This window comes from Zootoca vivipara, chromosome 8, assembly GCF_965207765.1.
Source record: "Zootoca vivipara chromosome 8, rZooViv2.hap1.1, whole genome shotgun sequence".
NCBI lineage: Eukaryota > Metazoa > Chordata > Lepidosauria > Squamata > Lacertidae > Zootoca > Zootoca vivipara.
Window position 1 is genome coordinate 55,361,110 of NC_142591.1, and position 14,107 is coordinate 55,375,216.

The 14,107-nt window shown below is 40.2% G+C and overlaps 1 protein-coding gene across 8 annotated transcripts in view; it reads left to right on the forward strand.

Moving 5' to 3' along the window:
* Positions 1-14,107, forward strand: part of SULF1 (sulfatase 1) — a 98,101-nt gene that overhangs the window by 14,284 nt on the left and 69,710 nt on the right. The window lies entirely within an intron of this gene.

Genomic DNA, 14,107 nt, shown 5'->3' on the forward strand with positions numbered 1-14,107 from the left:
GCACTGGGTACAACCCTATGTTCCTTATGGGTGTAAGGTAATCTCACAGGTTTTGTAACTCAAAGTTTGCTTAGCTGCTGGAGTGAGAACTTACCTGTGAAAAGCATATGGTAACAGGGGAACCTGAGTTGCCTTTTAGGTGTTGATGGACTCCAACTCCCATAAGCCCCAGTCAGAATTGTTGGTTGTCAGAGATTATGGGAGTTGTAGTTCATTAACATCTCGAGGGCCACAGGTTTGCCATCCTTTGGTGTTTCCAAAGACTGAATTCCTCAAGTATGCTTACAGTATTGTTGCATGTGAAACTAAGAAATGGCAATAGGTTCTACATTTCTTAGGAATTTGTGTAATTATCAAGAATAATTAGAACAACATAGCTGAGTGGTCTTTTTTTGGGGGGGGGGAAGACTGCTACTAGTCTGCAAACTGCTTTGTCCATCTTTGAAGAATAAGGGAAATAACACAATGTCTTTAAATATCCTCAGTCTTGGGTGGCCTAAGATGCCACTCAGGGTATGTGTTGTGGTTTTTTTTTTAAAGTAATCCATTTCTTCCTGTTAGGTAAAACATTCCACAATAAAACAGTGGCAACCGATAATTGTGGGATGCTAATGGAATGTTATAGTGTAAGTAAAATGGATTAGTCCCAACTTGGAATACTTTTGTATTGTATTTCTTTTTATTTCGCTTCAGTATCTGTAAGAGTTTAAACAATGCTTGGAAAAAAGCCTATGCTTATGCTCCGAGAAGTATTTGTGGTGCAATTCATTAAATTAAGGCTCCTAAACATGTCTCTAATTACCCTCTTAAGCCACTTATTCAGCACTAAATAGCAACTGTGTATTAAGAAATTTGCTTAAGGCTACCACCACCATTGCATTAATTTGTATCTAACTGTTTAGAAATACATTGCAAATGTTCCACTGTTATTGCACTAACATAAAAGCTGCAGTCTTAATTAATATAAATGAATACAAACTGAAGGAAGCGTGTTTTCAATTTTGGAAGAAAGTTTAAAGCCTCATTGGAAAAATAAAAGATCATCTACATATTTATTTATTTATTTTAAAATGCAATCCAAAACAAGTTGTTTAGCATTCCCGAAGCACAGTGTGTTTCAGTGCTCTTGGTAGCCAATGTGGTGCTCTTCAAGACATTTCAAAGGTTCTAAACCAGGCACCCCCAAACTGCGGCCCTCCAGATGTTTTGGCCTACAACTCCCATGATCCCTAGCTAACAGGACCAGTGGTCAGGGATGATGGGAAATGTAGTCCAAAACATCTGGAGGGCCGAAGTTTGGGGGTGCCTGTTCTAAACCTTGGAGATTTTAGCAAAATGCATTAAAAAGCCTATGAAGTATAACACAAATGTTACTTAATGCAAGTCTGAGACTAGTAAAAAGAATCACGGGCAACTTAAAACTGCCAGGAACGACTCATCAATGCCTTCCACATGCACTGCATCAGGAAGATTTGGGGTACAGGAGGATTTGGGGCGCAGGACAGAATTCCAAACAAAGATGTGCTCTCCCAAGCCCACATTCCCAGCATGTTCACACTCCTGCCTCAGCGACATCTGCGCTGGTTTGGTCACATCCACAGAATGGAAGATGGCAGGATCCCCAAGGACCTGCTCTACGGGGAGCTGGCTTCTGGCACCACAAACCAGCTGTGTGTTACAAATTTGTCTGCAAACATGACACAAAGGCCAACAACATCAACCCCACCATGTGGGAATCCCTTATGTGGGAATCCCTTGCAGATGACCACAGTGCCTGGAGGCAGGCGGTCAAGTTGTATATCCATAGCAGTGACCAGAGGAGAAATGACTTCTGGGAGAAAGTGTGTCTACAGCAGCACAACTGGATGCCTTCATCTGCCCCAGCTGTAACAAAACATGTCTCTCCCGTAGCGGTCTCCACAGCCACAGCAGGCACTGCAACTTTCCAACCTCATCCCCAAAGGCGAACTTCTCCATTGTTTCCAAAGTCAGAAAGCCTAAGAACACGTAGTGAGTTCATGGGAAAACCAGGAGCTTCACGATTTGTACTTCATTCTTAGCCACTCCACTCCACCTGCTGCTCATATGGACTAGCTTTTTGGACAGCAGTTTTCTTGTTGAGTTGTTCCTTATCCTGCTTTTTGAAAATACTATTTTTTATCTGGCTATGAGTTAAGATTCTATGTTTAGAGTGCAGGTGGTGACTATGAAGTTGCCAGTTTGCAAGTTGCTTTGTGTGTATGCGTGCTTCTGGGACGATTTGATAATGCAGGTTTCAAGTATGTTTAGCCATAAACTTAAACCATCATTAGTTAGCATCCTTTTCTAACCCCGAGACCATACAGTGGTGCCTCGCTTAACGAATGCCCTGCTTAACAAAATTTCCGCTTAACGAAAGGATTTTTCAAGCGGAGGTTGCCTCGCTAGACGAATTCATTTTATGAAAAATTCATCTAGCGAATCACGGTTTCCCATAGGAATGCATTGAAATTCAATTAATGCGTTCCTATGGGCAATTTTTTTAAAAAAAAATTTCAATGCATTCCTATGGGATTCGCTAGACGAATTTTTCGTTATAAGAAAAGACCCGTGGAACGAATTAAATTTGTCTAGCGAGGCACCACTGTACTTGACTGCTTGGTGGAGAAAACAACTAATTTGCCAGAAATGCAAGGCAGTGACTGAGAGAAATACTGATACTCTGGTTCAGAGGAAGATGCAATTTTGAGCTCATTACCCTCCATCAGATCATACTGAAAAAGTGACACCACTTCTTTCCTGGGTGTCTCAGTTTTGCATGTTGTTTTCATAAAGTTAATGAAGGGAGAGATCTACAGTATTGAGCAAATGGTTTTTTAAATGCTAGCTGTACCCCCCGCCCCAATGTACACACATAATACAGCACACACATCTCCAAAAATGTAACATTGCACAATGGAAATTATGCAGGAAATGATTTCTATTTGGATCAGCAGTACAGAGTTAAGTGTCTTGACTGTTGTAACCTTTTTGTGGGGAGAGAGGTTATATACTGCAGGTATATTTCAGCTACACTAGTTTTTATAATAATTTATGAGCTGATTCACATGGGATCTGTTGTGTCCTCACAGACAAGTTTTATCTTCTCGACTTTCTCCTAGGTGGTACCATACTCCGTCATGAATTAGCCTTACTGTACCTTGCAAGAGAGCCTTAAGTAGAACTTGGGGAGGTCAGAATGCCTGAACTGAGAGTGAACTAGAGATCTAGAGCTGTCAACTTCTGAAGCACAAAATCCTACTAACTGGACAGCCACTAAGCCTATGAGGCATAGATAGTAGTGGGGTCAGAGTCCATGCTCTAGGAAGCAGAGCTGCAAACCCTGTTTTGTGCATTATTTTCATGTAGGGCACTCACAATTTCAAGCTGCAGCGGGGTTACACTCTATGCACTTCTTCTCCAAGTCTCTCCATTTGCCCTTGACTCTCCAGGCCACACTTTCTCCCAAGGAAACAACCCTTCCTAGCCCCGCTCTTCACTCTCTGCTTTTGCTTCACTGGGAAGTGTCATTGAGCTGTGCTCATTCTTCTTGTTTGTCTGGATAAAGGATGAAAAGATGTGGGGTGGCAAGGCTGGAGAAAATCCTGGCTTTTCTGTGCCTGAAATATGTGTATAATGGAAGGGTTCACATCCATTACTCTGACTACTTTTGCCCCTCGCCCTGTCCAGCACCAGCATGTGGCCTCTAAAAGGTTGTTCCCGAGGGAACACTTCCTTCTGTCTGAAAAAGTTTATTCACTCCTCATATAAATGTTGGTGTGTGTCTACCCCAGATGTGTAGCTTCAGGAAATCTGTGGTCTTGTTCTTCAGTAGAGCTGCTGATAATGAAATGCATGCTTTTGGCAATCCATTATAGCCAAAAAATAATATATATTTCAAGACAGCTGACTTCCAGCTATCTCTGGCTTCATTCTGTATATCTCCTGGGACTGCTGACTCACCACTTACTGGAGTGGCTGAGCTTTCTTTTTACTAGTCTCAGACTTTAAGTAACGTTTCCGTTATACTTCATAGGCTTTTTAATACATTTTGCTAAAATCTCCAAAGTCTTGAACTTCTGAAATGTTCTGATGGAAGATGAGAATATACATACATGAAGTCGGCATGACGTGAGTTCGGTAAAGGGTCAATCCATGGATACTGCCGATATGTGAAGTACAGAATAAGCGGGCAAATTTGTGAAATTTATCCTTTAGAGGATTTTTGTTTAAAATTTTCCCTGAAGCATAACCCAGCTGTTGCTTCATATCTGATGAACAGCTTTTGTTTTTATGGATGGTTTACTCGTTTTTAGTTCGTTGAACTGGTTTTGTTGTTTAGAGATTGCATTTGTGTGTTTTCTTCTGTTTTTATTGTGTACACTGCTTTGACGGCTCTATGCTGTGAACCAGTTTATAAATCTGAAAAAATAATGATGATGAGGAAGAGGAGATTAGGGCAAGGATGGAGACTGCTGCATCCCATATTTGTTTATGCTGCAGTTAATCAAAATTAAATTTTTCTTTGCTGCTTAAAGGTGGGTATAAACATGGATTCTTCTCCATCTTGGGAACACCAGAATCCCATTGAAAATTCATTCTTATTGATGAGATCCACCCCCCACCCCCACCCCACTGCTAGGTTCAATATATATTTTGGTATCTTTGTAAATTATGGTTTATGTTAATAGATACTTGCAAAACTCAGATCCTGTTTAAAAGAACTCTCAGGCAGCTTAGCCATAATTCTTAATTTCCATTGTCACTGATGCTACCTCCTTACTTTGTTCTTTCCTATGGCCTTATACCCTATGTGAAGAGCCCGTTCTGGGGGGGCTGCTGAGCCTGGAGCAGAGCTGGCATGAGGAAAAGCTGTAGTGTTGGTTCTTACATGCTCAGGCTTTTAGTATGACATTGGTGGCAGGAGAAATAGCAATGCTGCTGAAATTTCAACACCATTTGTGTCATGACACCAGTGTGGGCTAAAATCTGAATGGCAAGAAATACTCCCCATGCCACTCAAAGATGTCTTGTGGATTTCTAAGACTGCAATCCTATACATGCTTATGTGAGAGTAAGTCACATTATGAGTAGTCATGTATGGCTAAAACCGCAAAGAGAGCTATACTTTCATAGACATCTGATTATGAACTCCATCTTGAGATTTGAGGCACTTGGTAGAAAGTTCTGGAACATCTCCATTAGCCTGGTTTCCAATGCACTTATTGTTTCCTAAAATAAATTTTATATCAAGGACAGCTTTTTTCCTCAATAAAAGTGGGCCTTATAGGGTTTTCAGATGAATGCTGTCTTAATTTGCTCTGGACATTCTACAGCAAAGGGCTTCAAGATGTTTAGATTTTCATCACTGGAACATATGGAACAAAAGGGAATTATGAGGGGAAATATTTGCAAGTGATTGGGTTACTTAAAAAAAAGGTTTTTAGAACATGTAGAACGTATTGGCAAGGGACAAGAGCCTCATCTTTATCAGTTGTTATTAAAGGAAACAAGATGTGAAGACTTTTTACATGAAAAAGATGGGAAGCGCTACTTGATCTAGGGCCTAGGCCAAATTACTGGCCGTTATTTCTAGAACTACTAATAGCTTGTGCTATGTCTTAATGTTAAACAGATCTTTTTCTAAGGAAAATTTTATTTGTTCGCCTTTGCCTCCTATAAAATTTGCTCATACATATGAAATGGTCTGTGTTGGAAAGGATTCAGGTATAATTTTCCATCTTTTGGAGCTGCTCTAGTGTTTAGGGGGGGGGAATGGTTAATGCTGTGTTAATAAAATGATGCAAATAGTTATTTGTTCTTACACAAAGTTGATCCAAAATTTATAAGCTGCAGTGTGCTTGGCAGTAGTACAGTGGCGGAAAAATATGAACTCCCAGCAGAGTTTGATTGGATACAATTTTTTTAAATATATAATCACTATGAGCAATTTTTTGCAACAGCAGGGTTCCACTGTGTGCCACATGACTATTTTACAGTGGGCATTTTAATATGCTTCTGGAAGGAGAACCACTGGTTTGGAACAAGCATAAAAATTAAAAAGCCAAAATTTCTTACTCTCTATATCAGAATAATAACTTCAGTAACTGAGTTATCTCTTCTTATTTGTTATAGGCTACAATCCCATACTTATCTGGGAAGAAGCCCATTGAACTCAGTGAGACTTAATCTCAGACATGCATAGGATTGCACTGTTAATCTGGATTGAGTGATGACATGAAATTGTCAATAGGGAAAGGGTTGGTTTTTATAATGTTGGTTGTATACTGTAAATATTTAAAGCACCCTGATTTCAGCAAAGGACGTGCATAGACCCAAGCAAGCTTCTATATACATATGATTGCTGGATTAGGAACTTCAGGAGTAAATTGGATATGCATTGGAATAAACACCCGGAAGTAGATGTTGTATACCCATAGTAAATACACATAAAATGTGTCCCACATTCTGGTGCATGTATGTATATAAGCCATTTTCGCACATCACTGCAATGAGAACTGTGGTGGAACTATGTGGCACCATCTCTCAAACGGCTGCCTTCCAGATTTTTGGACTACAGCTTCCATGGTCCCTGACTATTGCCCATGCTGGATGGGGTTTATGAGAGATGTAGTCTAAAGCATCTGGTAGAAACTAGGCTGGCGACTATATAGAAAGGAACTGTAGAAGTTTAAAGACACTTGCAGGACTGAAATAAATCCTACGAATTGGCTTTAAGTAGATGGGATAAAGGAACTGCGAGATAAGAGTGGGTTCGAAAACCGAATGAGGGGAAGGAGGGAAGTCAAAGCTCGGCAGAGCAAAGTGAAGTAAAATAGTTGAATAGATGTTAAAAAAGAGGAAATTTTATGTTTATTGTGCACTGTTGTGTTTGTTTGTTTAATGTTTTGTTATTGTTTAATGTGGTTTATTTGAAAATTTAATAAATTGTCTTAAAAAAAAGAAAGAAACTAGGCTGGCGAAGGTTGATCTATGGTGTATAAATTGCCATACAGTAGAAAATCTTCCTGTCTCCCTTTTGCTGATTATAGCACATAACTGACTTTATTTCAATGCTGTGAAAATTTGCAGACATGTTGGCTGCAGCAAATCGTCAAAGGGCACAAAAATAATCATTACACAGGTTAATTAATTAGACCAAAAAAAGGGGGGGAACACAATTGGCATGATCTGCATCACCTGACAGTTAATAATTAAACAATAGTAAATCTTCTCGAGTCTATTTCCATCCTGTCAAACATTAAGTGCTTCTTCTTCAACTAAGGAATCAGTGTACTGTAGTGAATCAGTAAATGGGAATATAAACATCTAAACTAGCTAAATGATTTCCCCAAACTTGGCACATACTAAACTCCTGTGTTGGGTTGTGGCCAAACCGTCTTTCTGCAGGGTTAGACCTGCAGGGATCCACACAGGCAGGATGAAGTGCGGTCCCAAATACAATACTAAAGAAGTTGTGGAAAGGATGACTCTATTAAAGAGATTAAGATTTGTGGTTTAATGAAAAGTGTTTGGTGTGATGTGTTTATACACTCAGATACCTAAATCCCCGAAAGAAACATGAATCCAAATATGTAAATCACATAAATGAGAAACTTAATAAAAATGAGCATGCCATCCCATGCTTCTTTGAATCAGCAGGTCATCTTATAGCATGAACCTAAACATTGGTGACGTGGTTGAACCTCTCTTTTAATCTGCTGTCTAGTTTCTCTTCAACTAATGCCTCTGGTACTTATTTCTAGAAAACCAAAGGTACATGTCAGGTGTGGGGAACTTTTGACCCTCCGTATGTTGCTGGACTGCAGCTCTCACCATCCTTGGCCATGCTTGCTGAGGCTGATTGGAGTTGTGGTTCAGCAATATCTGGAGAGCTGAAGCTTCCCCATGCCTTGTATATGCTTTCTGACAATCTTCTGGGTAATGAGAATAAAGTCCTCTTGTTTTGCAGGGTGCAGGCATCTGCTGCATCCTGCAAAAGCCTCACCCAGTCTTATCTGAAAGGAGCATATCTTAAATCACCAAGACAGCAGATAGTCCATGTACAGCTGTTTAATGAAATACATTTTAAGTGTTTAGAGGTCTAGTGAGCAAGCTGGCAAAACACTTCACTCTTTCTTTGAAGTAGGATGAGCAAACAAGTCGATTTTGATTTCTCCCAGTTACTCATTTTTTCCTATCTACTTCTCCACATTTCCTCATCAGTTTGCAAAGGTTTTTTTTTTAAGGCTCATGAAAATTCATTGTTATTTCAATGTGGATTTCTACTAATTATACACATTTTTGAAAGATTTTGTTTTCAAATAGAATGCATCTTAATGCTTCCCCCTGCCCTATAATGTTACAATGTTGTTTTATGCACATTACATATACACATTATATGGTTGGGAAACTGCATTGCAAAATTCTGACAAATGTTAGTTTCAGTATTTTTCTGCGAAGTGCAAATTAAGTATTAAAAGCGAAACCAAGCTGAATTTAGATATTTAGACAAATTCATGGAGAATAGGGAGGGCTTACTAGCCTTGATGGCATAGCCTTGTAGGCTATGTTCTACATCCGCTATTGGAGCCAATACAGCCAACAATCACTTTACGCTTGTCCGATTGATGCAGGATTGCGCATGCGTGCGTAGTGAAGTGAAGTGACCGTAAAACTTCACTAAAAGGGCGGGATGGGGACAGAGTATTTACATGGGCTCTGCTGATGTGCGTCGGGGTCTGGAACATATCCCCCGCACAAAACGAGGATTGCCTGTATGTATTTGAACGCCAGGTGTTGAGAATCGCAAATGGGAAGAGTGCTGCTGTTCTCACCTCTTTCTCGTAGGCTTCCCTTAGGCATCTGCTTGGCCACTGTATGAACAAAATACTGGAGTAGATGGATCTTTGCTCTTATGTGACCTGAAAGTACACTGATTTGGTGAAACCTAGCCATAATGAAGAAGTACCTATAAATGATACCCGGATTGCCTCTTGGCAAGTAAATCTAAGTAGAGTGGTACCTCGGTTTAAGTACACAATTGGTTCCGGAAGTCTGCACTTAACCTGAAGCGTACTTAACCTGAAGCAAACTTTCCCATTGAAAGGAATGGAAAGTGGATTAATCTGTTCCAGATGGGTCCGCGGAGTACTCAACCTGAAGCGTACTTAACCCGAAGTACAGTATGAGTGTAATTGGTTCTGGAAGTCCGTGAAGCGTACAGTATATTCCTGCGTATAAGACTACTTTTTAACCCAGGAAAATCTTCTCAAAAGTCACGGGTCGTCATACACATCGGGTCGTATTTCTTATACGGCGAGTATATCCCAAACTCTATATTTTAACTGGAAAAGTTGGGGGTCGTCTTATACGCCCAGTCGTCTTACACGCCGGAATATACGGTACTTAACCTGAAGCGAACTTTCCCATTGAAAGTAATGGAAAGTGGACTAATCTGTTCCAGACGGTCCACGGAGTACTTAAACTGAAGCGTAGTTAACCAGAAGCAAACTTTCCCATTGAAAGGAATGGAAAGTGGATTAATCCGTTCCAGATGGGTCCGCAGAGTACTTAAACTGAAAGTACTCAAACCGAAGCGTACTTAAACCAAGGTATGACTGTATAAGATTCTTGGAAGCATTCTGAAAACCTCTTCTAGTATTTAGGTTGCTGGTTCCATATTACCAGAATCCCTTTCTGTTCGGCCTATATCAGTTGTCTTATTGTGCTTTAATGGTGAATTGCTGTGGTTACCTAACAGTTAGATACCCAGACGTTTCAAACAATGTTTTTTCCCCAGAATGCTCGTTTTAAAACTTATTTTGCAAGGTGGTCAGGTTGTTTTTCCTCCCTGAATATTTGAATCTGTGATCAAGAAGAATGTATTTTCAGTCAGCTGCATGCTTCTCCTGCCAGTAACGTGATCTCAACGTGGACTGTTGTATTTCAAGCTGTCTAATATGAAGCGAACCCTATAGTATCATTAGGATTACAGCCTTGTATTTGGGACATGGAAAAAATCCTGAGAATGAAATCCCTTTCCTGGCTCAAACCCAGAATGAAACTAATCATCCACATCGGTATCAAACCTAACAATGCAGGCCTACACTGGCAACTTGGTGATGCTTGGAACTTAAAAGTCCAGAATGCAAATAATGTTGATTATTGCAAAGTGGATGTAGAGGATTAAATGTTCACATGCTAAAGTTTCTGCATAAAGTTTCTGCACAGAGTACATTTGAAGGAATGCGGCTCTATTTCAGGCTGCTGCATAATCAAGCAGATAAAGACTTAGTACTTTGTGTCTCACTCCCATTGGTGATTAAAAGTGCCTTTCTAAATAGATTAATTTGCCTGCATTTTTATTATAATTGCAAGTTTGAAGCATCCCGAGCATTTTAGAAGACATCTGACATTTTTAATGTTTGAAGTTTTATTCTGTTTTTAATGTTCTGTTGAAAGCCGCCCAGAGTGGCTGGGAAAACCCAGCCAGATGAGCGGGGTAGAAATAATAAATTTTTATTTTATTTTATTATTTTCACACTCAAATTCTGCAACAAGTTCATTGCCCTGATGTGTAAGGATAATGGAACAAAATGACTGGAAGTGTCCTTAAATTTTCCTACTGGATCCCATCTGCAGCATTTTGGTTTTTGAATTTTGGGCACCGATTGTGTGTTTAGTGGAGAGGAAGGCATCCATAATGCATTGGAGAAAGGAGGGCAAGAGGTGTGTAGGGCTACTGAAAAGAGTCTCTCTGCTCGAAGAAGGAACAGCCAGAGGGCCCACCTCTGACTGTATGTATTCTGTGCAGCCCACTTTGCTTCAGTAGGTGCTGTTTCCACATTTTATTTGCCACCATGAAGTTGCAGGGAAACACCATTTTTTATATACAAGAGAGCAGAATTTATTTGTTGGTATTTGATGGCTAGAAGCAGAGTTGGTAATACCATAATCCTCAACTGTTCCGGAACATCACAGAAGCCATCCCGGCTTCTGATTGGATGTCCTATTTTGGCTCCCACAAGAGTGCTGCCCCAAAATATGCCTGTTTTGGGGGGGGGCATGCTCTCATACGACTCACGTGGCTCCCGCAAGAACACAGCTCTGAAATACACCCAGGGCTCCAGGTTCTCATGTTACTCACATGGGAGCATGGCCCCAAAATACAAGAACCCCAATTTTCTTCTGTGGCATGTTGAAGAGTATGATGCTAAGCACATGCTCCCCAATGGCAAATTAGATTAGATAGCTACACAAATATTGCATTACTTTAATCTTTAAACTATCTGGAAACTGCAACAGTGCAAATACAGCAGACAGGTTGCTGTCCAGCACATACTTTTTAGACCTCATTTATCCAGTCTAACATCAATTGCACTGTCTTCCTATTTATTTCCAAACTCAATTCTGGAGGCTGATGCTTACCTATAAATGGTACCTGAAAAGGCCACCTGCTTCCTTATGAATCTGCCCAGAAGATATCAACATCATTAAATAAATACAGTGGTACCTCCAGTTATGAATTTAATTCGTTCTGGAGGTCCATTCTTAACCTGAAACTGTCCTTAACTAGAAGCATGCTTTCGCTAATGGGGCCTCTTGCTGCCACTACGCCGCTGGCACACGATTTCTGTTCTCATCCTGGGGCAAAGTTCTCAACTCGAGGTAACTCTTCCAGGCTAGCGGAGTTTGTAACCTGAGGCGTTTGTAACACAAGGTACCACCACTAAAAGTTTTGGTTGGTGGAAACCCAAGACAGAACCTTTTCTCTGAGAATTGTCGTCCCGTCCCCACGCTCAAAGTGCAGTCCCCTTCCAAAGGTGGAGTATCACTTCTGCATCATCATCATCAACATCATCATCATAAAAAAAGAACACAGGTTTACATGGTAGGTCAAGGTGTAATTACTGAATTATATACAGTAAAAGCCTTAAACAATTTGCAGTTTCTTCTCTTTCTCTTAAAATACTATTAAATAATAATAAAATGTGTCTTCTATGAACCGTCTGGAGTTACAACGAAAAGGTTATGTGGTTCTGCTAAATTCACAAGCTATAGATTAATGGCAGTGTCAAAATACATCTGAAGGAAGCTCATTTAACGTGCCTCTGGGCTAGACCACTATTCAACGGCAGCAAAGGTTACATGTTTTCAGGTATTAGAAGGTGCAAGTAAGGACAGGCTGCTTCTATGTCTGAGTGGGTGAGGGTCCTCTTTAGCATGCATTCAGTGAAGCTGGCATGCTGCAGTGTCTGCCTGAGAAGAGAGGCTGTGTGCCTCTTAGGTTTGCAGCTGAGGGAATTATGAAACCTCTACTAGAGTGCAATCTATAGCTTCATTGAGCTGGGACACCCCCCCCCAAGGAATTCATGTACCTTTTACTAGACAGTCTGGAATATTGAACTTATTTTAACTGCCTAAGTAGTCTGCTCCTTATTGGTCATAAAATGTAAAGAGAGGTGATTTTGTGTCTGTGCAGAAGAGTGAACTCTTCAGTAAAATTCTGAATTTTCTGTAAAATTAGCGGGATGGTCTTAATTCAGTAAGCAATTAAGATAGCAAAATAAGCAGCACAATCCTACAGCTGGCAGTAAAATCCCATTGAGTTCAGTAGGCTTGCTCCTTAGATAAATGCTCCTTAGACTGCAGCCTACAGTATATTCTTTTTCAAAGATCTCTAGCTTATCCCGTCCTCTTACCCCATTCCAGCATAGTTTGGTGTGGAAAACTGTCAAAAGCTTTTTGAAACACCCAAGTATCCAACATCTACCAGATCACCCCATCCACATGCCTATTAACACTCAAAAAGTTTAGTGTGACAGGACTTGCTTTGCAAAACCATGATGTTGACTAAGTAGAGACTCCTTCTATAATATAGATTATAGAAGAATATATGCTTGGTTATTTATCTTTAATGTTGCCTTTGACCAACTTTAACTGAAAAAAACTTTAAACTAACTCACCTGTAATTTCCTGCAACACCACTTGGATTTCTTCTTTAAAAATTGTTGTTTCATTGGCAGCTTTCCAGCCATCGGGTATGGAAGCTGATTTTAGGGGCAAGTTACACATTTTTGTTATGAAGATCAACACTTCACATTTGAGTTGTTCAAGAATTCTTGGGATCACCTGGCAATTTGTTCATTTTTAATTTGTTGATGAGGCCTTAGAGTTCATCTCTCATCATTACGTTTTGTCTCAGTTGTTCAAACTCCCTTCCTGAAAATGTTAGGGCTGCGGTCTACTTGCATACATAGTTAATGTAGCTCTCTGTTTCAAAAAATAACCTTGCAGTTTTGCATTTCTTGATTCACAAAGATGCGTAAGCGTCGTTAGTCATGTGATCCAAATCCTACCTGTAGTCGAGGTGGTTTTAAGGAAATGCTCCTTCTAGTCCCATAAGCAAACTCTCCCATTCTTCCAAAGTGTTATTTCTGAATCATAAAAATCCAAGGCTTGTTGTATATTCCATGATTACAGTAATTCTTTTAAGGTTCCTGTTGAAAAGAACCGGGAGTTTCCTGCTGTTTTTCAATGGGGGCAGAATGGGGCTCATGTGTTTATAATTTAACACTTTCTTCTGGGCGGGTTGAGGGGGAAAGGGATTATGGGTCTTAAAATGCTCAGACTGGAGCTGTTGCACAGCATGATTAAACGGCTATTCTTTTATTTTCCCTTTATAAACAAAACAGCGGTGGAGAAACCTTTTTGATGTTTAGCATAGTGCATCACAGGAAAACTCGGGGAGGTCTCATAAGCTGATTAAATAAAACCAACACAAGTCACAGGAAGGGAAGAAAATGGTTGTGGCCTGACTTGCACAGAGTTTGAAGCAGCCAATACCGGGCTAAGGTTTGGTGTTTGAGTTGCCAAGTGACCTTTGAGAGGATAATTGCTGATTTCTTTTTCCCAGGATTCTGAAAGAGAGGTTTACACACAAAAGGGCATGGCATTCAGGAGGAGGGGGAGAAATACGTATATATTCATTTATTCTAGTGCAATATAACCTGCTTGTATCACAATACTGAAATGCATTGCATATTGATATTTAGAGGCACCAACTACTCCAATTTCCTCTTGTTTT